The 25,685-nt window shown below is 47.4% G+C and overlaps 1 protein-coding gene and 1 long non-coding RNA gene across 6 annotated transcripts in view; one reads left to right on the top strand and one right to left on the bottom strand.

Moving 5' to 3' along the window:
• TIAM1 (TIAM Rac1 associated GEF 1) overlaps nt 1-25,685 on the bottom strand; it is a 492,037-nt gene that overhangs the window by 391,739 nt on the left and 74,613 nt on the right. The window lies entirely within an intron of this gene.
• Nucleotides 14,154-21,800, top strand: LOC129643339 (uncharacterized). Its single transcript, XR_008710241.1, has 3 exons — nt 14,154-14,385; nt 14,917-15,024; nt 20,912-21,800. It is a non-coding gene; the product is annotated as an uncharacterized LOC129643339 (long non-coding RNA).

Raw genomic sequence — 25,685 nt, 5'->3', positions numbered from 1 at the left:
TCCACTATTCAGTCTCTAGTGCTGGGGGCTGGGGGGGTTAGTATTTACATGAGTACATCTACCTTTGCTGTTTGTGTCTGAAACTGCCACATGAACTGTGATGAGAAATGTAACTGATACTGGCATCTGAACAGGGGTAGGGAAAAAGTAAGAAAATAGGACAAGGGCTTTCCTGGTGGCTCCTGGGAAAGAATCCCGCTGCCAATGCAGGAGCCACAGGTTCTATCCCTGGTCTGGGAAGATCTCACGTGCCATGGGGCAACTCAGCCCCGGAGCCACAGTACTGAGCCTGTGTCGAGTGGCAGCAACTACGGAGCCTTACAGGCCCTAGAGCCTGAGCTCTGCACCAAGAGAATCCAGGGCCGTGAGAACGCCACGCAACACAACTCGTGAGTAGCCTCTGCAGCTGGCAACTAAAGAAAAGCCTACGCAGCATCAAAGTCCCGGGAGACCCAAAATAAATTTAAAAAAAAAAAAGTTTTTAAAGCAGGACACAAGTGGAGTTAAAGATCGTTCTGTCCCAGAACTTTAAAGATGATGGACAAAGGAACTCCCAGTCTAGTGGAGGGAAACGAAGTCTTGTTACAAATAACGTAAGGATGCACATATTCGTCCACCTGGAGCCCTACTTCTGTGTCTTAAGAAGGCATGTCCACATGTGGGTGATCACCACTAATGAAAACGGGCACACTGCTAATCAACTATGCTCAAAAATAAAAAGTTAAACAAAGGCAGGCGGAAAGGAAGGGCACACAGCATATGGAAAGAGCACCTAGTTGCCAGAAACCTGGATCTCAGCCCAGCTCTCCCTGACAAACTGTAGGTGACTGGGCCAGTAACATCTTCTGAGACTCAGTTTCCTCATCCGTAAAACGGAAGAAACTACACCTACCTGCAGAACTGTCCTCACCATGAAATTAACTTTGCAGGTGAAGCTGAAAGTGCCTAACAGCGCCTACCACAGGAGCAGACCCCTGGCCAACAAAGCTTTCCTCTCCTGTTTACATCAGACTCAACACATAAAGCCCTGGTTTGGGGGGTTGGCTTCCCTGGTGGCTCAGACAGTAAAGAATCCTCCTGCAACGCAGGAGACCTAGGTTCGATCCCTGGGTGGGGAACATCCCCTGGAGAAAAGAATGGCTACCCAATTCAGGATTCTTGCTTGGAGAATCTCATGGACCTGGTGGGCTACAGTCCATGAGGGTGCAAAGAGTCAGACATGACTGAGCGACTAACAATGTCCAAAAACGGTATGTTGCTTTCAGAGGTTGGAATAATGTGTGTACAAGCTGAGAACACCAAGGAGAACACAGGGCTTGAGAAGAGGCACGGAGCAGACTGTCCCAAAGAGCCCCTGGGGACACCCAACCTGCTGACACCTCCACCTTGAAATTCTAGCCTCCAGATGGATGAGAGAATAAATGGTGCCTTAAAGTCACCTAGTTTTGTTCCTTTGTTGCAACAGCCCCAGGAAAGGAAATTTATCCTCCTTCCCTCCATCCTCTTAAAGGAAAAATGAAATTTCTGACTTGCCTGAAGAAGTAGGACACTTTTAAAATATAATTAATAAATAACATCCCAGGAAAGGTAATTTTTGGTAAAAAGCCTCTGCAGAAGAAGGAGAAATACGAGAAATTCAGAGGCATCTTACTGGTCTTCCTTCTCTTGGCCTCCTCTTGCTCTCTGCCCGCTCCTTCTGGGAGCAGCCACCCTTTGCGGTTCCTCATTCTTCCCAGAGGGATGAAGACACGCTAAGAATGACTGTCTAATACAGTCCAGAAGGTCAGAGCGATGAACCCTCACCACGGCAGAGGCAGGGTCACAGCCCACACCCTTTCCACCTCCCCAGAGACCTTGAAACACGCCCCCCTCAGTAAGACTGCTGCTGCTGCTAAGTCGCTTCAGTCGTGTCCGACTCGGTGCGACCCCATAGACGGCAGCCCACCAGGCTCCCCGTCCCTGGGATTCTCCAGGCAAGAACACTGGAGTGGGTTGCCATTTCCTTCAGACTAGTGACCATGTTTTGTAGCAACGAGGAGGACAGCCTGGATTTTTTTTTTTCTTTAATACAATCTGCTGGCAGTCAACCACAGGGATGGAAAGAAGACAAAGAAGAGTCAAACCAGAAAAGCAGAAAATCACTTTCTAAATGCCTATGTAGGGACTTCCCCGGCAGTCCAGTGGTTAGGATTCTGTGCTCCTGATGCAGGGGGCACAGGTTTGATCCCTGGTCAGAGAAGCAGGATCCCACACCCCACATGGGGCAGAAAAAAAAAAATTTTGTTTTAATGTTTAAAATAAAATATTTAAAGTCTATGTAGCTAGAAGGAATAGAAATGATGCATGAGTCTGGCTTAACCAACCCACGTTAGCCACATGCAATCCCCTCTTTGGTCTTCCCTCTCTACCTGTGGTCTGACCGTCTGTGTCACCTAAAAACTCATCTTAAAATCCTAATGCCTAAAAGGGTGACATTAGAAGACAGGGCCTTTTGAAAGGTGCTTAGATCGTGGGGGTGGAGCTCTCCTGAGTGGGATCAGTGCCCTGTGGAGACTCCCACGGAGCTCCCTTGGCCCTTCCATCAGAGGACACAGCAAGGCGCTGGCAACCCTGCAGCCCAGAAGAGGAACCTCGCCAGAACCCTGAACCTAGACTTCCAGGCTCCAGAACTGTGAGGAAACACATATCCATTGTTCTGAAGGCACCCAGTCTCTCGTATTTCTCTACAGCTGCCCAAATGGACTAAGACAACCCTACTATTCCATTAACACCAATGGTATTCTCGCTGGAATCCACAAAATCCATTTCGTTGTTTTGGACCAGGAACAAAGAAGCCATTTGTTTGGATATGGGCGTCCAAACTCCCATAACTGGCTACAGGCACGGTTATCAGCCATCTGATAAAACTCAACCGGAGTGAAACTAGGAGCGGGCTCAGCTCTGGCCATTGTTTCTCTTCTCCCTTCTCTGTTCCACCAGATTTTCCAGCTTTCACCTAGCTGTTTTGAGGGCTTAGGGGAAATTTCCAGTGTCAAAGAATGAAACTGCAATAAGTAATGACTCCATAGTGCTGGTTCTAATAAGGTCACCAAACCAGTCCACCAAGTGACATGTCTTAGAACAGTGAAGGGAGAAATACCAGATGGTTCACTCTGGGACCCACAACCCCAGCCAGGAAGCAAGAAAAAGGCATTGATTTCTTCCTCGGCCACCAGGACTGGCACCACCCGAATCCAGGGCAGCACCAAGCGCGAGGGCAGGAGGCAGAACGAGGGGTGGGGTTCCCACTGGGGGAAAGAGGAAACTATGATGCTGAGATAGAGTCAGGTGAGAGGAGATTCTGCTCAACTCAGGAAGCTGCCTTACGATGCTTCTCACCCACATCATCTGTCTTCGGCTTCCTGGTTCACCCTGGCGTGCACCTCTGATGCATTTCATAGTTTCCCTTTACACTCGGATCTTAATTATTCAAGGATTGCCAATCCAGGTGGCAGAAATCTCCAACTCTGGCTGCCTGCCATTTCTCTGCTAGGGAGCATCTCCACGTGAGGGAGGGCAAAGGAAGCTTAAGGAAAAGCAATCAGTCAAGCAAGGAATCCTCATATTCAAACCCCTTAGCGGAGTTAGGATGATGAGTTTGCCTTGGCAGGAACCAATTCAAAATGGAGGGGGAGGGCGGCGGGGAGGATTTGAAAGAAGAGGAAAAGAAAAGTCTCAGAAAGAAAATTCCAAGAATCTTACAACCTGAATATTGCCTTGCTGGAGATGATCCTGGACTCTATACTTGTTTGTAAGAGACACGCATTCAATTCCTGAATTGGGATGATCCCCTGGAGAAGGAAATGACAACCCACCCCTGTATTCTTGCCTGGAGAATCCCATGGACAGAGGAGCCTGGCGGGCTACAGTCCATGGGGTCACAAAGAGTCAGACATGACTGAAGCACACACGCATAGACAAGAACACTGGCACTGAAAATGATCTCAAGTCACAAAAATGGTTCCTGTCGGACTTCCCCGGCGGTCCAGTGGCTGAGAGTCCACTTGCCAGTGCAGGGGACATGGGGATTCAATCCCTAGTCCAGGAAGGTCACACAGGCCACGGGGCAACTAAGCCCATGAGCTGTAAAACAAGAAGCTACGACAACTAGAGAGGAGGCCCAGATTGCCACAACTAGAGAAAGCCAGCATGCAGCAAAGAAGCCTTGTGCAGCCAAGAAAATAAAATGTTCCTGCTCATCGATTGATCAGCCCTCCTTCCCCCATGAGGCCACTCCGTACACTGCTCCACCTGCGAGATGAGCACACAGGTATGACAGGAGGCCTGCTCACAACTCAGGACCAAACCCATGCAAGGTGAGTCTTTCAAAGACAAAATGAACATCGGAAGAGGCTTTGCTAGCTGTGGTCCACTGTGTGAGTACAGGAGTCATGTCCTGATTACATGCATTCAGGGAGGCGGGCAATGAGGTCAATTACACTGCAGAGTCTAACACTGAGCTTTGAGAGATCAGAAAGGCCCAATGCCCATGGTCCCAGCAGAGGCACAGTCCTTGTCTCGAGGGTTCACACCCCAAGGCTGTGCCCTCACACCACCGACCTCCACCAGGCTTGTTCTGCAGAGTCTTGAATGAACAACTCCACACATCACCCTAAAAGGACCAATCCCAGGCTCTGGGCAAGACACCAAGATCCACTGAGCATGAAGCAGATGTGGGCAGTGAACCAGGGGTCTCTGTGGGTGAGGACTTGCAGCTTAGTCCTTTCCTTATTATTTTAATCTTATGCATATGCCTCTTCCTTGACCACCACTCCAAGTTTTTAGAAGGCTGTCTTTCCATCTCAGTGGCCTCGCTCCAGGACAGATGGCCCATAACCTCAGGGAGTGCTCACTCCAGTCTACTCCCATGATAGAACTTGTCTGGGTCAAACTGCTAGAGAGCTGATGTTTTGTCAACTATCAAATGTGAAAGCCAAAGTCGCCCCTTCCAACTCTAAAACGCTCATGATGATTCAATGCACCAAGTGTTCCAGGTAATCCGATGAAGGAGTTTGGATCAGCCCACCCCTTTCCCAGAGCAGATCTCTGATTAATACCTACCACGTATCATTTGCAAATGGATAAAAGATTCAGTGTCTCTCCTCTTGATCCATGCCCAATCCAATAGCAAACAAGAGTCTGAATCTTGCAAAGGAAGCTTGACTTTGTTCCAGGTGAGGTCTGAGCAAGCTGATGGTTGGCCTGCTGTCTGTCTTGACTTGCCAGGGGAGTTACAGGTCCCTGCTTGCCTACCAAGGCAACACAGGGCAACCTGGAATATCAGCAAACAACCGTGTTTGAGAAACCGATCAGCTTGAGATTAGTTGTGTTTCGCATGCGTACTCAATCATGTCTGACTCTTTGAGACCTCACGGACTGTAGCCTGCCAGATTCTTCTGTCCATGATATTCTCCTGATGAGAAAACTGGAATGGGTTTCCATTTCCTTCTCCAGGGGATCTTCCTGACCCAAGCATCCAACTCTCTTCTCCTGCATTTGCAGGCAGATTCTTTACCACTGAGCCATCTGGCTCGGCTGCATTAGTCACATCTGCAGGCAAAGGAAGAGCTTGATTTAATCTTCACTGAGATGCAAGGGCACATCCGGAAGACTGGGCAGGTCAGCTAAGAGCAAAGAATCCACTCCTTTAGGGTGACTCACATCCTTATACTTTCCAAGGATGGGCTATATTTTGGCAAAGAGAAGGTGGCTCCGAGCAGGCAAGATCTCTACTAGAAGCCACCCTGAGAATAAGCCCCATCCCTCCAAGTTCAAAAATGCTGGTTTGAGAAATGAAAGCAATATGGGTGGCTAACTTACATGCAGAGTACATCATGCGAAATGCCAGGCTGGATGAAGCACAAGCTGGAATCAAGACTGCTGGGAGAAATACCAATAATCTCAGATGACACCATCATTATGGCAGAAGGTGAAGAAGAACTAAAGAGCCTCTTGATCAAAGTGAGAGAGGAGAGTGAAAAAGCTGGCTTAAAACTCAATATTTAAAAAACTAAGATCATGGCATCCGGTCCCATCACTTCATGGCAAATAAAGGGAGAAACATGGAAACAGTGAGAGACTTTATTTTCTTGGCCTCCAAAATCACTGCAAATTGTGACTGCAGCCATGAAATTAAAAGGTGCTTGCTGCTTGGGATGAATGGATAAGAAAGCTGTGGTACATATACACAATGAAATATTACTCAGCTATTAAAAAGAACGCATTTGAATCAGTTCTAATGAGGTGGATGAAACTGGAGCCTATCATACAGAGTGAAGTAAGTCAGAAAGAAAAACACCAATACAGTATATTAATGCATATATATGGAATTTAGAAAGATGGTAACGATGACCCTATATGAGAGACGGCAAAAGAGACACAGATGTCAAGAACAGACTTTTGGACTCTGTGCAAGAAGGTGAGGGTGGAATGATTTGAGAGATAGCATTGAAACATGTATATTTTCATATATGAAACAGATCACCAGTCCAGGTTCGATGCATGAGACAGGGCGCTCGCGGTCAGTGCACTGGGATGACCCAGAGGGATGGGATGGGGAGGGAGGTGGGAGGGGAGTTCAGGATGGGGAACACATGTACACCCATGGCTGATTCATGTCAATGTATGGCAAAACCACTACAATATCATTAAGTAATTAGCCTCCAATTAAAATAAATAAATTCATTTACATACAAAAAAAAGATGCTTGCTGCTTGGAAAAAAAGCTATGACCAACCTAGACAGCATATTCAGAGAAGGCAATGGCACCCCACTCCAGTACTCTTGCCTGGAAAATCCCATGGAAGGAGGAGCCTGGTAGGCTGCAGGCCATGGGGTCGCGAAGAGTTGGACACGACTGAGTGACTTGACTTTCACTTTCCACTTTCATGCATTGGAGAAAGAAATGGCAACCCACTCCAGTGTTCTTGCCTGGAGAATCCCAGGGACGAGGGAGCCTGGTTGGCTGCCATCTATGGGATCGCACAGAGTCAGACACAACTGAAGCGACTTAGCAGTGGCAGCAGCAGACAGCATATTAAAAAGCAGAGACATTACTTTGCTGACAAAGGTCCATCTGGTCAAGGCTATGGTTTTTCCAGTTGTCATGTATGTATGTGAGAGTTGGACTATAAAGAAAGCTGAGCGCCAAAGAATTGATGCTTTTGAACTGTAGTGTTGGAGAAGACTCTTGAGAGTCCCTTGGACTGCAAGGAGATCAAACCAGTTCATCCTAAAGGAAATCAATCCTGAATATTCATTGGAAGGACATCATGAAACTCCAATCCTTTGGCCACCTGATTCAAAGAACTGACTCATTCAAAAAGACTCTGATGCTGGGAAAGATTGAAGGAGGGACGAGAAGGGGATGACAGAGGATGAGATGGTTGGATGGCATCACTGACTCTATGGACATGAGTTTGAGCAAGCTCTGGGAGTTGGTGACAGACAGGGAAGCCTGGCATACTGCAGTCCATGGGGTCTCAAAGAGACGGACACAACTGAGCAACTGAACTGAACTGATAGGTGGCTAGGATCTAAACCTCTCTCCAGAGGAAGAGAAGAGAGATTAGATTTGAGAACACAGTAACATGAAAACTTCCAGAGTTGGGAAATGCCCTACTTCCTAGTTAGCTCAAAGTGAAAGTCACTCAGACATGTCAGACTCTTAGAGACCCCATGGACTATATAGTCTATGGAATTCTCCAGGCCAGAATACTGGAGTGGGTAGCCTTTCCCTTCTCCAGGGGACCTTCCCAACCCAAGATCGAACCCAGGTCTCCCACACTGCAGGCAGATTCTTTACCAGCTGAGCCACCAGGGAAGCCCAAGAATACTGGACTGGGTAACCTATCCCTTCTTCAGCGGATCTTCCTGACCCAGGAATCGAACAGGGGTATCCTGCATTGCAGGCGGATTCTTTGCCAACTGAGCTATCAGGGAAGCCTAGTTAGCTCAAAGCAGCGGCCCTAAGGCTAGTTCTCCATGGAAGGGTCCCTGGATGCAAACGGGGGCTGCTGATGAGTTGTGGAGCAGAGGGGAAATGCAGGAACCCAGCGTGGCTTTTCTATGCTCGGATCTTGAATCATCCTTTCAGATGTTAAATTAGGCTGCATTTTTCACAGGATACCACACTCACTAATAGCCCCTCTTGAGTTTATAAAGGAAATTTTTGAGGAAGCTAACTCTTCTCCCCAGAAGCTAAGAACCTGACTACTGCGTTCTGCTCAGCACAAGAGCTATTCCTTCCCTGACACAGTGAGACAGAAATGATTCCTCTTTCTTTTTTTTTTCGTGGAGCTGTAAAGCTTATAGGATCCTAAGTGCCTCGACCCTAACCCTAGTTCCCTGACCAGGGATCAAAATTCAGGCCCCAAGTAATGAAAGTGCTGCTGTCCCGCTGACTAACCACTGGCCTGCCAAGGAATTCCCAGGAATGATTCCTCTCAAAGAAACTAGAAAGTACCTTCTAAAAACTTCTATTGGTCTCTGACAGGCCTGTACTAGAGTCCTCAGAAGGACCAAAAACACAAAGATAATGGCCCTGCCATCCAGGGACCTGGGACACAGAAGAGCTGCACTAGCCTAGCACAGAGGGTATGGCGTGCACACAGCTCAGAACAAGCCAGGCGCAGTCACAGCGCAGCCACTGCCCCGCGGGGCGAGCGCGAGCCCAGACAAGCTCCTTCACCTCTCGCTTCCCGTTATCCACAGAACAGAAACCATGAATCCACGTCACGGTGCTGACATAAGGTTCCAATGACTGAATGCATGCAAAAAGCGTAGCTATATACAGGGGTTACTATTATCAGCATAAGTTATTAGAATCCAAGAAGACCAAGAACTACAAACAAAGGCCAAGGAAATTTTTTTAGGATGACGGTTGATTTATTCATTTTTAAAAATTTATCTTGGAGTATAGTTGATTACAATGTTGTGTTAGTTTCACATGTACAGCAAAGTGAATGTTAGACATATACATATATCCCCTCTTTTTTAGATTCTTTTCCATATAGGTCATAAGAGAGTATTGAGTAGAGTTTCTTGTGCTAAATGAAAGCAAAAGACTTAGTCACTCAGTTGTGTATGACTCTGCAACACCACGGGCTGTAGCCCACAAGGCTCCTCTGTCCACAGAATTCTCCAGGCAAGAATACTAGAATGGGTTGCCATTCCCATCTCCAGGGGATCTTCCCAACCCAGAGATAGAACGTGGGTCTCCTGCATTGCAGGTGGATTCTTTACTGCTGAGCCACCAGGGTCCTAATTAGTTATCTTTTTTATATATAGTAGTGTGTACACGTCAATCCCAAACTTCCAATTTATCTCTCCTCTCAGAGGTCTTCCCCCTGGTAACCAGAAGTTTGTTTTCTACATCTGTGACGGAAAATTTTAAAACTAGGAAACATGAAAACTGGATTGGAGTGAAGAAAAACTCAGAAAAAATTAAATGTGTTCTTAACCAAATGAACTGATGACATTAAAAAAAACTGGAGCTTCTTGACCAAAAGGTGATGCCTTCAAACGCGCTGCCTGAAGCCAGTAGGATCAGAAGAGCCCGCACAGAGTGTAGACATTGCAGAGAATTGTGAAAGAAGGGGGAAAAAAAAAAATGAGTGACTCAGTGATACCCTGTTAGATGCTTCAAAACTCTGAAGTTTTCTGAGCTGGAAAGATGTGCAGAGGTTACTCTGCCAGCTCCCTTTCAAAGCAGATGCCCACAATGGGAAACGATTGATTTGCTCAAAATCCCACAGCTGGCTGGAGACAGAGCTCTGATTACAACCACAAGCATTGATAACTACCCAGACGCTTTCCCCCCAGTCCAACTTTTCCTCTCAACGGGCATTTGCCAGCCCCTCTGGCTGCTTCCCCATTCATCTCTCCCTGCCTTTCCTCTGGAACATTCTCCAAACCCACTCACTCTTTCACACACACAATCCATGCACAGAAATGTGGTATGAATTGGGTTGGTTTTTTTTTTGCATCCTTCCATAACATTTTGCACATGTGCAGTGTTGAGGTTTAATGTTCTACACAGAACATTAAATGTATCAGGACTGTCCTGGGGGTCCAGTGGCTAAAAATCTACCTGCCAATGCAGGGGACACAGGTTCGATCCCTGGCCGGGGAAGATCCCACGTGCCTTGGGGGCAACTAAGGCTGTGCGCCACAATTACTAAGCCTGTGCTCGAGAGCCCACAAGCCCAGCCACTGAGGCCCCGCAGCCTGCGCTTCACAAGAGAAGCCACCACAATGAGAAGCCCACAAACCACAATGAAAAGTTGCCCCTGCTCACCGCAACTGGAGAAAGCTCGCACGCAGCAACAAAGACCCAGAGCAGCCAAAAATAAGCAAACACTAAGACATGTATCACCTTTACCACTGTTTTATTTCATTTTTTACTTACTGGGTTTTTTGGAGGGGGGCTGTGCTGGGTCTCCGTAGCTGTGCAGGCGTTTCTCTGGTTGCGGGGAGCAGGGGCTCCGCTCTGTGGCCGCGCACTGGATTCTCACTGCAGTGGCTTTTCTTGCTGTGGACCAGGGGCTCTAGGCACGGGGCCTCCAGCAGCTGCGGCATCTGGGCTCAGGAGTCTCAGCTCGAGGGCCCTAGAGCATGGGCTCAGTAGTTGTGGCACATGGCTTAGCTGCTCTGAGGCATGTGGGATCTTGCTGAACCAGGGACTGATCTCGGTACAAAGGTTACAATCATTCATGAACTAAAGTCATGGTCCCTTGTCTTGATAGGCTTTCCAGTCTAGTGGAACAGACAGGAATCAGATCTCGGACAAATATCTGTATTTCTCCCGAGGTGAATACCACGCAGGATCTTTGGAGAATGTGTATGTCCTCCAGAAAGGCACAAAACTGAAACGTCCAGACAGAAGTGTGCTATCATTAGAGGCTCAACAAAGCAAAGAATAACGACAAGAGACATTTAGCAGGGAAGAGTAGGGCAAGGGAGTAGGGGGAGAGACACGATCAAAACAATGACATGGGGGACTCCCGTGGCAGCCCAACGGTTAAGACTCCATGCTTCCACAGCAGAGGTCCGGGTTCAATCCTTGGTTGAGGACCTAAGATCCCACATGCCACAAGGTATGGCCAAATTAAAAAAAAGAAAGAATTAGGTCAGACGAAGAGGGAAGAAACAGATAATAATAAAATCGATGCAGGCAGTCGTGCCCCTAACATCAATCAAATAGGAAGGCATTTCAGGACGGCAATGCAATGGAAGTGGTGGCGGGGGTGTGGTGGGTCCAGTTGTGTCCCCCCAATATATGCTTAAGTCCTAACCCTGGTACCTAGGAATATGATCTAGGAAAACATGACCTAGGAAATAGGGTCTTTGCAAATGATGACATCAATCTGCAAACTATGCAAAATTCTTAAAGAGATGGAAATACCAGACCGCCTGATCTGCCTCCTGAGAAACCTGTATGCAGGTCAAGAAGCAACAGTTAGAACTGGACCTGGAACAACAGACTGGTTGCAAATCAGAAAAGGAGTACGTCAGGGCTGTATATTGTCACGCTGCTTATTTAACTTACATGCAGAGTACATCATGAGAAATGCCGGGTTGGATGAAGCACAAGCTGGAATCAAGATTGCCGGGAGTAATATCAATAACCTCAGATATGCAGATGACACCACACTTACGGCAGAAAGCAAAGAAGAACTAAAGAGCCTCTTGATGAAAGTGAAAGAGAAGAGTGGAAAAATTGGATTAAAACTCAACGTTCAGAAAACTAAGATCATGGCATCTGGTCCCATCACTTCATGGGAAATAGAATGGGAAACAGTGGAAACAGTCTCAGACTTTATTTTTTGGGGCTCCAAAATCACTGTAGATAGTGATTGCAGCCATGAAATTAAAAGACACTTGCTCCTTGGAAGAAAAGTTATGACCAACCTAGACAGCGTATTGAAAAGCAGAGACATTACGTTGCTGACAAAGGTCCATATAGTCAAGGCTATGGTTTTCCCAGTAGTCATGTATGGATATGAGAGTTGGACTATAAAGAAAGCTGAGCACCGAAGAACTATGCTTTTGAACTGTGGTGTTGGAGAAGACTCTTGAGAGTCCCTTGGACTGCAAGGAGATCCAACCAGTTCATCCTAAAGGAAATCAGTCCTGAATTTTCATTGGAAGGACTGATGCTGAAGCTGAAACTCCAATACTTTGGCCACCTGATGTGAAGAACTGACTTGTTGGAAAACACGCTGATGCTGGGAAAGATTGAAGGCGGAAGGAAGAGGGGACAACAGAGGATGAGATGGCTGGACAGCATCACCGACTCGACGGAAATGAGTTTGAGTAAGCTCCCGGAGTTGGTGATGGACAGGGAGGCCTGGCGTGCTGTAGTCCATGGGGTCATAATGAGTCGGACATGACTGAGCAACTGAACTGAACTAAACCCAAAACTAGGAAGAAGCTAGGGTGGATTCTTTCCCAGGGCCTCCAGAGGGAGCATAATTCTGCCAACACCTTGATCTCAGAATTCTTAGCCTTCTGAACTGTGAGAATAAATCTGTACACTGTTTTAAGCCACCCAGTTCAAGACAGCTTCTTACCGCAGCCCCTGGAAACTAATACAGGGTAGAATGTGGAAAAAGCCCCAGACTGGAATTATTGTGTGTCTTTTCTTGGGATGTGGAGGGGAGAGAAAGAAAAACAGAGGTAGACTTTCATCTTGAAATTCCTATCCAAGTACCCAGTTATGATCCAGGCCTGCTTACCTTAATCTCAGTTTCCAAATCTGATGGATAAGTAGGTGCCTATGTTTCAATACCCTAGCGCGGGGGGCGGGGCCTCTTCCAACCACTTCACCAGGGGCAATTCCAGAGTCTAAATACCAGGGGAAACAGAGACATTCCTGGCATGTGAGGTATGACATGCGGAAGAAGGGTTAGCAAACAGGGTGAGTTTGATCACTCCCCTTTCCCTCCAACATCAAGAACACACATATTTCTAGTGGAGTCAGGCGCTGAGCTGAGCCCCACCTGGTGTTCCAGACAGTGCTCCGATCTTCCCAAGCTTTATGTCTGAATACACTTGGGGGATATTTGATGGAGATCTCGGGGATGGAGCGCACTCCCCACTACAGTTTCCAGGTGCAGTTCAGTCGCTCAGTCCTGTCTGACTCTTTGAGACCCCATGGACTGCAGCACACCAGGCCTCCCCGTCCATCACCAACTCCAGGAGCTTACTCAAACTCATGTCCATCGAGTTGGTGATGCCATCCAACCATCTCATCGTCTGTCAGCCCCGTCTCCTCCCACCTTCAATCTTTCCCAGCATCAGGGTCTTCTCCAATGAGTCAGTTCTTCACATCAGATGGCCAAAGTATTGGAGTTTCAGCTTCAGCATCAGTCTCCTATGAATAATCAGGACTGATTTCCTTTAGGATGGACTGGTTGGATCTCCTTGCAGTCCAAGGGATTCTCAAGAGTCTTCTCCAACACCACAGTTCAAAAGCATCAATTCTTTGGCGCTCAGCTTTCTTTTTGGCCCGACTCTCAGGACCGCCACGAAGGCTTGCCTGCAAAGACAGGGGTGCCCGCAGAGTCTCCCACTTGGAGAGCCACGGAAGAGCAGCAGGCAGCGCCCCTTCGTGCAACACGGAGGACGCTATGGGATCCCCAGCCCGGAGGAGCACTTCCGGTTCTGCCACCGTCCTGCTGGACCCTCAGGGCCACGTGAGCGCCAAGTCACCTGCCAGGCACGGGCACCACCTCCCACCCGCTCCACCAGCACCCAAGTGTTCCAAGCGCCCGTCACCGCGCCTCCTCCGCCGCTGTCAACACAAACGCCCACACCCAGGAAGGAAGCAAAAAAAAATAACCAGGCGTCTCAGAGCGATGCCTCATCCCCTTTCCCAGGGGAGCTGAGCGCCTCTCCCATCCCCGGAGGGTCTGAGACTCCAGAGAGCCGGGAGGAGGGGAGCAGAGGGGAGGGGAGGGGCGAAGACAAGGGGAGGGACGCCGAGGAGGGGCGGGGCCGGGAGGGCGTGCCAGATCCACGCCCAGAGCTTTGTCTGTGGCGTCTGAGGCAGAGCATCTTTAGAAGGGATAAAGTTGGAGGCTCTTAGAAATCAGTGAAGGCAGCCATGTGTGTCCCTCTCCCAGGAAACCTAGGCTGACAGCTCCTGCCACCAGCAAGTTACCAGGTGCCTCTAAAGCCCGCAAACTTGGAGGATGAGTCAGACAGCTTCTGCGTTATGCCTCCAGGGCCCTCCCCGGCACAAGAGGCTGTTTATTTCTTTCAGGCAGATATATCAGTGCTGAGCTGGAAAGAAGCCAAAAGCTGCCTTTCCATATAATCCAAGACCAGAACCAGCATCCTAAGGTAAAGAGTCTCCCTGCAATGCATGAGGCCTGGGTTCAATCCCTGGGTCAGGAAGATCTCCTGGAGAAGGGAATGGCTACCTACTCCAGTCTTCTTGCCTGGAGAATCCCATGGACAGAGGAGCCTGGAGGGCTACAGTCCATGGAGTCACAAAGAGTCAGACATGACTGAGTGACTAACCCTGGCATTGTGGGTTCAACTGTGTCTCCCAAAAGTATTCTGAAGTCTTAAGCCTCATGCCTGTGAATATGACTATCTGTCCTCTGAAGTGAAGTGAAGTCGCTCAGTCGTGTCCAACTCTTTGTGATCCCATGTACTGTAGCCTACCAGGCTCCTCCATCCATGGGATTCTCCAGGCAAGAATACTGGAGTGGGTTGCCATTTCCTTCTCCAGGGGATCTTCCCGACCCAGGGATTGAACCCAGGTATCCTGTGTTGCAGGCAGATGCTTTACCATCTGTCCTCTAGGGCTGTCATAATAAAGAACCATAGGCTATGGGGCTTAAATGGCATAAATTTATTTTCTCACAGTTCTGGAGGCTGGAGGTCTGAGATCCAGATGTCGGCAGGGCTAGTTTCCCCACGGCTTGTCGATGGCCACCTTCTCACCGTGTCTTCCCGTGTCCGTGCATCTCTCATGTAAGTGTGTCCAAATCGCCTTTTCTCAGAAGGACGCCAGTCGGACTGAATTAGGGCCCACCTAAGGGCCTCATTTTAACTTCATTACCTCGAACTCAGGTTCGATCCCTAGGTCGGGAAGATCCCCTGGATGAGAAACTGGCAACCCGCTCCAGTGTTCTTGCCTGGAGAATCTCGTGGATAGAGGAGGCTGGTGAGCTACAGTCCATGGGGTCGCAAAGAGTCAGACATGACTGAGGGACTGAGAACAGACACCTCTTTAAAGGCCCCGTCTCCAAGTACACTCACATTCTGTATTACTGCGTGGTAAGGCTTCAGCCCTTAAAGATGGAGGGCCTACACTGCAGGCAGATGCTTTACCAGCTGAGCTACCAGGGAAACCCAAAGATGGGGGACACACACCCCCAATCCAGCCTGTAACAGTGACCTTATCTGTAAATCATTTACATTTTACAGCTGGGTCTCTGCAGTGGTAGTGAGCTAAAATGAGGACATACTGGAGGAGAGTGGGTTCCTAATCCAGAGTGACTGGGTCCTTCCAACAGAGGCGAAGTTTGGAGTGACGGACCAACAAGCCAAGGGACACCAAGGACTGTCGGCAACTTTGCATCTAGGAGCAAGGAAGAGATTACCTAGACCCTTCAGCAGGAGCAAAGCCCTGCCAACACCTTGACTTTGAACCTGTAGCCTCCAGAACAGTGGGAAAATAAATCTCAGGGCTTTGGGGGGGGGGGGGGCGCAGGGGGTGGTTCATGAAGTTTTTTTTAAAGCACAGAATTTTTCTCTATTTTTTTTTAATTATTAATTTATTTGTTTTTGGCTGCACCGGGTCGTAGTGGCAGTGCCTGGGCTCTTTGTTGCTGGCTCACGCTTTCTCTGGTTGCGGTGTGCGGGCCTCTCGTTGCGGTGGCGTCTCTAGCCGCGGAGCATCGGTTCTACGGGACTCAGGCTTCAGTAGTTGCTGCTAACAGGCTTAGTTGCATGTGGGATGTGGCATGTGGGATCTTAGTGCCTCGACCAGGGATCAAACCTGTGTCTCCTGCATTGGCAGGTGGATTCTTAACCACCAGACAGCCAGGGACATCCCCTAAATCTGAGTTCTTTGAAGTCACCCAGTCTGTGGTACTTTGTTAGGGCAATCATAGGAACTAAAAGCATAGGAGCCCCAGCTGGCCCTGAAGGTTTAGACCTCTGAAGCCACTTAGCAATAACGAGAAAGCCTCAATTGAAATTATTAACTCTCTAAATCAACTAAAGTGAGTGAAAGTGAAGTCGCTCAGTCGTGTCCGACTCTTAGTGACCCCATGGGCTGCAGCCCACCAGGCTCCTCTGTCCATGGGATTTTCCAGGCAAGAGTACTGGAGTGGGTTGCCATTGCCTTCTCCGAAAAATCAACTAAACTTCAGTTCAAACAAACTATTAGCTTTAAGGGCTTTCCTGGTGGCGCTCATGGTAAAGAACCCACCTGCTAATGCATGAGACATAAGAGACATGGGTTCAATCCCTAGGTGGAGAAGATCCCCTGGAGGAGGAAATGCAAGCCACTCCAGTATTTCTGCCTGGAGAATCCCATGGACAGAGGGGCCTGGTGGGCTACAGTCCATGGGGTCACACTGAGTCGAACACAATGAAGCAACTTAGCACACACGCACACATTCAGTTCAGTTCAGTCAGTCACGTCCAACTCTTTGCGACCCCACGGACTGCAGCACACCAGGCTTCCCTGTCCATCACCGACTTCCGGAACCTACTCAAACTCATGTCCATGGAGTCGGTGATGCCATCCAACCATCTCATCCTCTGGCGTCCCCTTCTCCTCCTGCCTTCAATCTTTCCCAGCATCATTGTCTTTTCCAACAAGTCGGTTCTTTGCATCAGGTGGCCAAAGTATTGGAGTTTCAGCTTCAGCATCAGTCCTTCCAATGAATATTCAGGACTGATTTCCTTTAGGATTGACTAGTTGGATCTCCTTGCACAAGTTAGCTTCAAATAAAATTCAAAAACTGATTTAGAATTCAGCAGAGTGACTGTCAGCACTGTCTCTATAGCCAGAATACTTGAACTTAGATCCCTGCCCTGTCACCTACCAGGACTCAACCTTGGCCAAGTCATACCCTTGGGGCCTCAGTTTTCCTCATCTGTAGAAAGGCGATGATGGTGATGATATCAGCTAGTTTGTACTATTATGAAAATCAAATCAGTCAATATTTATAAAGTATAATATGCCTGGTACAGACTCAAAGCTGTAAAAAGGTTTGATTGATCCTCACAAATAGTTAAGTCACCAAAACGTCTCTCAGTTGTGTGTGACCGTCCTAAAACTCTTGGATCAGGCCTCCCGGACTCTGGACTGATCACATGCAACATCAAAATTCACCAAAGTTCCAGGAAGAGAAGAGCGAAATGGAAAAATTTAACACTAAAGAAAAGAAAAATTTCGAAAGTATTAAAACCCTAAACTTAACATCTGGTTGCTAGGACAAGGAGAAAATATTTTTAAGAAAATCTCATTTGAGAATCCATGCAAAACTGATGGGCAGTGCAAACCGACTGGCAGATATAGACATGAGACAGCGTGCTGGCAGGGGGAGACGAAGAAGGACCGTGAGTTAGGGTCTAATGGTAAACCCAGCCCACCCAGGTACACAACACAAAAAATGTCTCACACAACACCGACTGTATCAGGTGGGCTGCACTGAAATTTTTTATTCTACTTCAGTTCTTTAATGTTATCACAACTGTCTTAAATAAACCAACAAATACTCTATAACCCACCGTTGGGAAACCATAGCAACAACCCTCTGCAAGAGTCTTCCAGCGCTTTCTTTTCCCACACTATTTAACGTCAGTGACTAAATTCTGAGGAAACCTCCCAGTGCCTTCTTTGCTTTTCCAAAGTCTAAGATAATCACAGAGAAAACATGAATGTTCTAGAACAAACTACATAAAAAACTGGACATTAAAGCAGAGTTTCGAGTGGGCTACAAGCTCTGTGCTAAAAAGTCAGAAAAGTTTATCATTAACTTTTTTCAACATTATTCTTATGTCCTAGAGAGCGATTTATTGTAATAAACATTTATACACATGTACCATATATATGTTCCATACATACACGTGGGCTTCCCTGGTGGCTCAGCAGGAAAGAATCCACCTGCAATGCAGGAAACCCGGGTTCGATCCCTGGGTCGGGAAGATCCCCTGGAAGAGGGCATGCAACCCACTCTAGCACGCTTGCCTAAAGAATCCCATGGACAGAGGAGCCTGGCAGGCTGCAGCCCATAGGGTCGCACAGAGTCGGACACAACTTCAGGAGCTAGGCGGCAGCAGCAGCATACATACACATGTACCAGGCACCAGACACCATTTTAAGCTCTTCACAAATAACTCATTTAATCTCTATGACTATCCTGTGAGATGGATGTGTATTATACCCATTTTACAGATGAGGAAACTAAGGCCTGAGATGTCACTTAACTTTGGACACGTGACTTCTCAGGGTCTTAGAGCTGGAATTCAAACCCAGGCAACTGATGTCCTCACTCCTCCCCACTAGACCATGCAGTTCAAACTGCTCTCCTCATCAGTTTTCTCACCACTTCAGTTGCCCATGTTCATCATTAAGCAGATTGCTTTTTGAGTTTCAATGCTACCATCTTGCAAAAGGCTAACTTGCTTTACTCATTTTTATTTGAAGATGGCATCACCAACTTAGGCTTCCCTGATGGCTCAGATGGTAAAGCGTCTGCCTGCAATGCAGGAGACCCAAGTTCGATCCCTGGGTCACGAAGATCCCCTGGAAAAGGAAATGGCAACCCACTCCAGTATTCTTGCCTGTAAAATCCCATAGACAGAGGAGCCTGGTAGGCTCATGGGATCGCAAAGAGTTGAACACGACGGCACACAGAGTCGGACACGACTGTAGTGCCTTAGCAGCAGTAGCAGCAGAGCGATTTCACATGGTCACCAACTCAACAGACATGAGTTTGGGCAAACTCCAGAAGATAGTGAAGGACAGGGAAGCCTGGCATGCTGCAGTCCACGGGATCACAAAGAGTCAGACACGACTCAGCAACTGAACAGCGAACAACAACAATTGAGATATAATTGAATACAACATTATTATATTAGTTTCAGGTGTATATCTTTAATTCCGTGTATGTGTATATTGCAAATGATCCCCACAATAAGTCTCGTTAACATCCATCACCACCATGCAAACTCTGAATCACTACAGCTCAGCCACCAAGAGGGCAGGTGACCCACAAACTGTCACCCTCTCAGTACTAGTCATTCCTTCCATGTTTTTTAACAGTGGAATCAGACTGTCAAAATAAGCTCCTTAGAAACCCGGACACACCTTTCTTGGAAAAGTTAAATTCTGAATTTGTTTTAAAGGAGTCTGTCTCTTATACAGGGATCATGCCTGTCCGGTGCTATCTTTACATCAAACCAGATCTGTTTGTAAAAACAATGTTCCAGCACACTCCCCCAAAGGACTGCAACAGAGGGACATTACTTGAGGGCGGGGTGGGGGGTGTATGTGGGGGGGAGAATGTGAATCCCCTTGTATCTCAAAAGCTTCTCTGACAGCCCCTTTCTTCCACCCCATCCCCCAATTCCTTCCACCTCATAATCAGAGAGCAGAAATGAAAAACCGACCCTCCCACCACTGTAGAATCAAAGATGTTTGCCCCCAAACATAATACAAACCCAGGTCTCAAGAAAGTAAAAACTGCTTTCAACCGAGGAGGCAATTATCCAACCAAACTGGTTGAACAAGAAAATTTGCAAATTCCAGGTTCTTGCTTCTGGGGTTCTAAAGGTGAGCTACCAATACACAGGGTCAGGAATGCAGAGGCTGAAAGTGTTACAAGGTAGAAAGAAAGTAAAAGATTGAATCTTGATGCAACCAGAGTCCTGGAATCCTCCAGGATGTGAAATGCAGAGCCCTTGCCTGTAGGTCTCAGTGTGGTCCCCACCCCTGTGGCTAAGTTGCCCTCTCTGAAAGAAACAGGCCTCCTGGGGCCTGAAGCTGGCAAGGGGATGGGGTGGGGTGGAGAATCACAGAACAAAGCTGATTTTGTTCAAGTGGAAAGCTTGTGTCCCAGGTCGGGAGAGATGGAAAGTGAGATACAGCCACATTATTTCTTGCTTCCAACCCTCATTATTCATATCACACGTGTACCTGCAGAGCCCCCAAACCCATTTCAAGATACTGACACGGAAGTGGACGGAAGGACCTCGTCAGGTTCGCCAACAGGCACATAGCTTTCTGCAGACGTGACTGCACTTTTACAGAAATGTAAGATCCCTATGCCCTTGAACAAAAAAAAAAAGCCCCTTCAAGGGGTCTACGCTGGCTCCAAGGGCACAGGAATTTGTTTTCAGCCTTTGCATCTTTCTTTTTTTTTTTTTTTTTTTTTTTTTTACAGTTTAGAATTTTTATTAAAACAAACATTTAAATTACAACAGTCCACCAGAATAGAAAATAGCCTTCCCTGGTCCGGCTCTGACAGGAGGCCCCATGGGATGGGGGAGGGTGGTTTGATGTCTTTGAAAACCGAGGGAGTTTCCCTGGAAGCCCAGAGGGGCCGGCCTGGCCCTGGGGCAGCGGCTGTCTCCCCACCAAGGCCGCCCCCTCCAGGGGCCGCCGGGTCTCAGCCCTGTCAGCGGGGGACGCTCAGTCGCTGTGGCCGGTTGTCAGCCTCAGGACGTGCTGTTTGGATTCAAAAAAGAGAGGGAGAGAGAGAAGCCTGTCCCCAATGCATCTTTCTTCACGCTTCACCTACGGGCCACCCCTCCAAAATCATGACCTGGCATTCCATTCCCTAGCCTGCCACACACACCGCGCTTCCCTGGAATACCCCCTCTTCTTTTCTCCATCTAGGAAAATCCAACCCATCCTTCGAAGGCCAGCTGAAGCCCTTCCACCTCTGGGAAGCCCTTCTGACCTCCAAGCTGGGCTAGACAGTCTGTCATCCACGACTCCCATGCACAGTGGTTCTCAAAGTGTGGTCCCTGGATCAGCAGCATCAATATCAAAATTCTTGCCCTCCACCCCAGATCTGCTAAATCAGAATCTCTATTTCTGAGCCAGCAATCTGTGCTTTAACAAGGTCTCTTGTTAAATCAGGCTCTGATGCCCAACCTTGGCTTCCATTGCTGTAGATTACGATCAGTGCTTTATTCCACCTCTATGCACTTAGCTTAGGAGTTCCATCTGGCAAGCCCCCCAGAGCCTGGCATGCAATAAACACCTACTTGTTGAATTAACCTAAGGAACCGCTTCTAAAACCAGAACAGACAGTGTGAAATCAGCAACTTTACAGGCTATCAAACCTCCGCCACTACATACATTCAGGCACATAATGCTAGCAACACGCATTCCTACAGAGTAAAACTGGAATTGGGTAACATCTCCATGAAACAAGTGATTTAAGAAAAATGAACATCGAGCTCCCAATCATGGCCACGATCCAAGGTAAGATTCACTGAGCAGGTGTAAACATATTCAGGAATGTTGGGAAAGACACGGGTTTGTGTCCCACAAGAGGTCTTCACTGGCTCCACTGAACCATCCCCGTGGGTGCCAAAGGAAGGGAACTACTAATACCCAGGTGTGATTAACCCATATTTGACATCGTGTCCTCTTGTCTCATCAGAGCTATGGATCCCAAGCTCAACCCTGCAAAACTCAACACGCTATTGGTGCCGACACAACTTAAGTCCTCCATGATTGAAAAAGAAGAAGGAGGAAAGATGAACAGGGCTTCCCTGGTGGCTCAGTGGTAAAGAATCTGCCTGCCAATGCAGGAGGCACGGGTTCAATCCCTGATCCAGGAAGATCCCACAAACCGTGGAGCAACTAAGCCCACGTGCCCCCCAACTACTGGGCCTGTGCCCTAGAGCCTGGGAGCCGCGACTGCTGAGCGCACGTGCTGTAACTACTGAAGTGCGCATGCCCTGAAGCCTGTGCTCCGCAACAAGAGGAGCCACTGCGATGGAAGGCCGCACACCGCAACCAGAGTAGCCCCCGCTCGCCACAACCAGAGAAAAGGCCTGGGCAGCATGAAGACCCAGGCCAGCCACAAACTAATTAATTATTAAAAAAGAAAAAAAAAAAGAAAGGTTATTAGAATAAAACTGAATGAGAGACAGCATAGTGTAGCAGAAAATTATTGGAAATACAGTAAGCTATCAGGTACTGAGCTCCTGTCTTCTGCCAGGCACTACGCCAGAGGCTGAAATAGTCACAGGGTGGGGGTTAAGGCCACAACTGTTCCCTGACCCACCCTGTGATCTCAGATGATCCATGTAAGAAACTTGAAGACAGTCCCAATCACACAAAATCACTGATGGAGAATATCGTTACTATTTTTGCTGATTGTGGAAGGCTAAAAAATGTCCCCTCAGACAGTCCCAACCTCTAATCCCCAAAATCTGTGAACATTACCTTACGTGTCAAGAGATATAGTTGAGGGTCTTAACCAAAATGCAGTCATGGTTATCCTAACAAAACAGAGATTCATAGGGAGATTCATAGCTACAAGAGGAGAGCATGCACAGAAGCAAAGATAGGAGTGATGCGGCCACAAGCCAAGGAATTCGGGCAGTCACCCGAAGCTGGGAGAAGTGGGGTACAGGCTCTCCCCTAGAGTCTTAGAGAAAGTGTGCCCGGGGCTACAATCTTGATTTTTACCCAGTGAGCCTGATTTTGGATTTCTGGCTCCCAGAACTGGGAGGGAGATTGGTGCTGTTTTAAACCACCAAATTTGTGGCTTAGGAAACTAATCCACTGATTAATCAGTTCACTCCTTTTCCCCCACAACAGTGCATACTGGCAGATATTATCCCCATGTTATGGATGAGGAAACCTGGGTGTGGTGGTGTGGAACAGTCACAGGGATGGAGCAGGGCCAGCTGCAGACTCCATCAGTCTGATCTGATCTTCCCAGCATGCCTTACACGTGAATTGACACATGGGTTCCCTGGCCCTTAGGAATGCCCTGGGAAAGTCAACCCCAGAACATTGTCTCTATAAAAAATGCTCTAAAGATTCAAAGAAAAGACAAAAGGAAGTTTAGACCCACAGGAGAGAAGGGTGTGCTCACCCCACAAACACTATTGTCTATTTAGAAATCAAGGCCATGCAATTAACCCGTTCATTGAAGGGTCTGAGTTATGAGGTCATACACGTCACAGACAGGCTGTCCCCAAACCTTCCAGGCCTCTGGATTGAAGGAAAAATTAAAACTTGTCCTAAGACCCCTTCCACTGCAAAATAAACCTCAGAGCCTTTACTTCGAATCCAGAAGAGCATTTACCACGTGCAGGGCCCCGTGGTCCTACTGACAGATAGCTGCTGACATCCCAGTCATCTTGGCTTTCCTAAGGAGAAGAGTTTGGGGTGGTGAAAATCATCACGAAATACAGCACTAACTGGGTGGGCGTGCACTTTTGCTGCAAGTCTAGACCTATTGATGATGGCACTTGGTGGAAAATACAGAGTATTTCAAACATAGTTTTGCATAGACTATGATTACATTCTGGAAAAAAAAAGAGAAACAAATGCCAAGGTAAACACTCGGAAGGATAAACACTAACAATAATATTGTCAAATAATAATAATATTGTAAACAGTAACAACACATGAACATATGCTCAACATCACTAATTGTTGGGGAAATGCACATCAAAATTACAATGAGCTATCACTTCAGAAGTCAGACGCCTTGTGCGCTGCTGATGGGAATGTAAATTAACGCAGCCGCCGTGGAAAACAATGTGGAGTTCCTCAAAAAATTAAACAGAGAATTATCATGAATGATCCAGCAATTCAGTTCTGAGTATCTATCTACTCAAAAGGACTGAAAGTAGGGACTCAGAAAGATATGTGTACATAATGTTTGTACCAGTATTATGCATGCACAGGAGTCAAAATATGAAAACAAACTATCATCAGATGAATAGATAAAGAAAATGTGACGTGTACATACAGTGGAATATTATTCAGCCCTGAAGGAAGGAAATGACGACACGCTACAACACAGATGTCATCATGCTAAGTGAAAGCCAGCCACAGAAAGACACACGCTATCCAATTCCACTCACGTGAAGCATCTAGAACAGTCAAGCTTGTAGACACAGAAAATAAAATGGTAGTTGCCAGGGACTAGGGGGAGGGAGAAATGGGGAGCTATGGTTTAAGGGGTATGGAGTTTCAGTTTGGGAAGATGAAAAAGTTTTAGAGATGGACGGTGGTGGTGGGTGCACGACAGTGTGAATGGAAAAGGTTAAAAATAGTTAACACGGTAAATGTTATATCATACAACACCAAATAAAAGAAGAAAGAAACACTAGCGAGAGCTGTTTAAGAATAATGAGTTTGGACTTCTCTGGTGGTCCAGTGGGTAAGAATCTGCCTGCCAATGCAGGAGGCACAGGTTCAAACCCTGGTCTGGGACGATCCCACATGCTATGGACCACAGCTACTGAAGCCTGCACACTCCAGAGCGTGTGCGCCACGAGAGAAGCCGCTGCAATGAGAGGCCCAAGGGCCACAGCAAAGAACAGCCCCTGCGTGCAGCTACAAAGATGCAGCCCAGCCAAAAGAAAAATAAGTAAAAAAAAACAATTATTTTTTTAAAAATCAAGTCAAAAAAAGAATGACTTTAATACATAACTGTATCACTTTGCTGTATACCTGAAACATTGGAAATCAAATATACTTTGACAAAAACAAAACAAAGAATGATGAGTTTGTGGGTGAGGTTTTATTTTGCATTTCTTTTGACTTCGACCTTTTCATTCATGAAATTTTTCTTTAAAAAAAGGTATGCTGCTGCCGCTGCAAAGTTGCTTCAGTCGTGTCTGACTCTGTGCGACCCCATAGATGGCAGCCCACCAGGCTCCCCCGTCCCTGGGATTCTCCAGGCAAGAACACTGGAGTGGGTTGCCATTCCCTTCTCCAATGAGTGAAAGCAAAAAGTGAAAGTGAAGTCACTCAGTCGTGTCCGACTCTTTGCGACCCCATGGACTGCAGCCTAACAGGCTCTTCCATCCATGGGATTTTCCAAGCAAGAGTAAAAGGTATGTGTGGTATTAAATATCAAAAAAAGAAAAAAATGTGACCATCCTAGGGCAAGCCAACTCATTTCGGACCCACCGCTTCCAGAGTTTCGAGGAATTCCCGTGGGAATGACCTTTCCCACTTCTGGAATATGAATGATCACAACATGAAAATCCAAATCCCTATCCGTGTTTGTGAAAGCCGTTCCCTTCAGAGAGCTGAAGCGACAAAGCCAGCCAAAAGCACTTCCCAGCCGTCCAACTAGAGATTTATATTGCAGGGACATAAAGAAACATTATGTAACATAAGCTGTGGGGCAGGAGAGAGAACTCTGGTCTTGGAACCAGAAGATGAATTCAAGACCTGCTTCACCCACCAACTACCTGCACTGGACCAATTAAAAAGTCCCCAGGCTCCTGCTGCCTTTTGCATGGGTGAAGGAACACCTGCTTCATAACGAGACAATAAATCCTGGAAAGGACCCACACCTTACTAATACCAGGGGTTTATACACAGCATGAGAGAGAGAACACAGCCCGCCACAGAGCAGGTGCTTAATAAACGATGCGTGCCTGCTTCCTCTCCTTCCCAA

The sequence above is a fragment of the Bubalus kerabau genome, chromosome 2, assembly GCF_029407905.1.
Source record: "Bubalus kerabau isolate K-KA32 ecotype Philippines breed swamp buffalo chromosome 2, PCC_UOA_SB_1v2, whole genome shotgun sequence".
NCBI classification, from domain to species: Eukaryota; Metazoa; Chordata; class Mammalia; order Artiodactyla; family Bovidae; genus Bubalus; species Bubalus kerabau.
This window is presented reverse-complemented; position numbering and strand designations above follow the sequence as displayed.